We start from the raw sequence: 2892 nt of genomic DNA on the forward strand, positions 1-2892 counted from the left end.
GAGTCATATGAAAAGTGTAATGATTTTCCATGACAAATCTGGAATACAAAACTCCTTATTTTAAAGAAATTAATCTTTAATTCTAATGTTTGGAAATAGAATAGAACTAGACCATTGGATGGAGAAGGAAATAGCAGCCCACTCCAGTGTTCTTGCCTGGAGAAACCCAGGGATGGGGGAGCCTGGTGGACTGCCGTCTATGGGGTCGCAGAGAATCGGACACAACTGAAGTGACTTAGCAGCAGCAGCAGACCATTGGAAATGGTCAGATTGTCTTGGTTTTCTTTTTCCAGAAAAACAGTCAGTAGCAACAATGGTACATACTATGTGATGGGTGTTACTCTAAATACTGTATACATCGACATATTCATCTCAGAGCAATTATTAGGTACTATTATTTTCTTCATGACATGAAAAATTGAGGCTCAGAGATGTTGTATATGAGCAAATCCACATGCCTGCTATGTAATGGAGGTGAATTTGGGACTCAGTAATCTTGCTCTGCCATACATGATCTTAATCATGTTTGCTGCCTTACTCCATAGGCTAATATCTTGTCAGTACCTATTTCATTACAGTAAGGAGCAAAGAGAGGAGAAATTGGCCAAAGCATTTTGTGGAGCCTGTTTCATTAAACCTGGTGGTCAGTCATCTTCATCCATGAATCAAGCCAGCTTGAATATGATGAACCATGAATGCTTGTGCTTTTCTATTTGCTTGAAACATTTCAGAATAACAACAGAATTCTCTCAACCAATTGATTGATAAGAAGCATACTGTTCCACTACTAGATCATGGTTACAAATGCCAGAAAACACACACAGCATAACCACCATTCCTGGCCTCAATTCACTGAATAGAGTAGTGATGTCAACTCTATGAAATCGTGGCTTCCAAGCAGTCAGTTTTCAACAGAAACTGAAAAATATTCTAACAGATGCTGATGTCTACATATTAAGAGATGTTATGTGTGTCTGAATAATATTTACTTCGTTATAAGTTAATTTTGGCAACTGGTATATTTTTGCCTGTAAATATAACGAATGTTACTATAAAAAGCATGTTTTTCAAAATTCCTAGAATTAGCTATTTACTAAACATCGCTAGTGTGCCATGTAGAGGGAATGCAGAGATTGAACTAGGAACTGAAACAATTCTAACCTTCTTCCCATTATGTCAAAACGTATTTGTCCAAAAAAAGATGATCTGCTAAACCAAACAAAACAAAAACTGCTCAATATTTTCACCTTGCTTAGCAAATGAGTGAGCTAAGAGCAGACATTTTCAGTTCCCAAACAAAAAGCACACTGCCAAAGCCTGTGTCGTGATTTCACTTTCCATGTGATTTTACTTGCATGCAGCTCCCACTTAAATCTTAGCTAAGATTTTACAGAAGAATTCTTATCAATTAAATATCCAACTGTGAACAAAATTGTGTCCAGAATTATGACATACATGTACTTATTTGTTCACATTGCATACTTTAATATAAAGTTTAATATAAAGATTTAAAAAGGCAAAAAAAAGAGGAATTTTATCTCCCTAAGAACATAACCATTGGTGTGAACAGAAGAATGGAGGTAATTATTAAGGAAAAGAGAAAAATCTCCACTCTGATAAGGGACTGAGTTGGAAAGGTTAGCAGTTATGGACAGGACTAGACAGATCAGGCAGAAAGTAAGGCATTAAGTTCTCCACATCAGGAAGCAGATGGCAATGAATACCCAGAAGAAAGGGGACTCTGGTAAGAATTGAGACAGGGTGAACTCAGTCATTGTTGCAAGGAAGTTGAAATAAGTGGGGCAGAGATGGATACACCAGGGTTATAAATCATCTCTGACACACTTCTGCGTGCATATAAAAAGACAGTGGAAAACAGCAAAAGTTTATTCAGTTAAAGACATGATTATATAGATGAGCTACAGGAACAAACATAAATATATGTTTTATACATTTGTATACACATGTACTAGAGAAGGCAATGGCACCCCACTCCAGTACTCTTGCCTGGAAAATCCCATGGACGGAGGAGCCTGGTAGGCTGCAGACCATGGGGTCGCGAAGAGTCAGACACGACTGAGCGACTTCACTTTCACTTTTCCCTTTCATGCATTGGAGAAGGAAATGGCAACCCACTCCAGTGTTCTTGCCTGGAGAATCCCAGGGACGGGGGAGCCTGGTGGGCCACCGTCTATGGGGTCGCACAGAGTCGGACATGACTGAAGCGACTTAGCAGCAGCAGCAGCATACACATGTACATGTAATGTGGGCTTTCCAAGTGGTGCTAATGGTGAAGAACCCACCTGCCAATGCAGGAGCTGTAAGAGACCTGGGTTTGATCCCTGAGTTGGGAAGATCCCCTGGAGGAGGGCCAGGCAACCCACTCCAATATTCTTGCCTGGAGAATCCCATGGACAGAGAAACCTGGCAAGTTATGGTCCATAGGATCGCAAAGAGTCGGACACGACTGAAATGACTTAGCACAGACACACATGTACGTGTAATGTAATGCATGATGAAGGTTTTCATTTCTATAATAATTGCTTCATGCTAGCAGGATGCTTCACTGAAGCAAGTTCTATGAACGTTAGAAGCATCAATTGGTAATCTACCAAAATCCCACACATCAATTTTCAAAGCAGACAAAGCACAATTTTAGTATCCACTGGGATATACTTAGTCTTCTCTCCAGGCCCCCTCGCTGCCCTCACAGATGAGCAACCAAGGAGAAAAGTATTACTTTTCCCCTGTTTTTTGGGTAATAGAGAAATAATGGGGCCAACACTTCAGCAGCAAATTCCCATTTTATTTTCCCCCACTTCATATTTTCCATTTATGTCCCCTCTCTAATTTATAAACAAGAACAGTGTTAAGGTAGCATTCCTACAACCG

Source organism: Bos grunniens, chromosome 2, assembly GCF_055505025.1.
Source record: "Bos grunniens cultivar Pamir isolate PY7600 chromosome 2, Bosgru_T2T1.0, whole genome shotgun sequence".
NCBI lineage: Eukaryota > Metazoa > Chordata > Mammalia > Artiodactyla > Bovidae > Bos > Bos grunniens.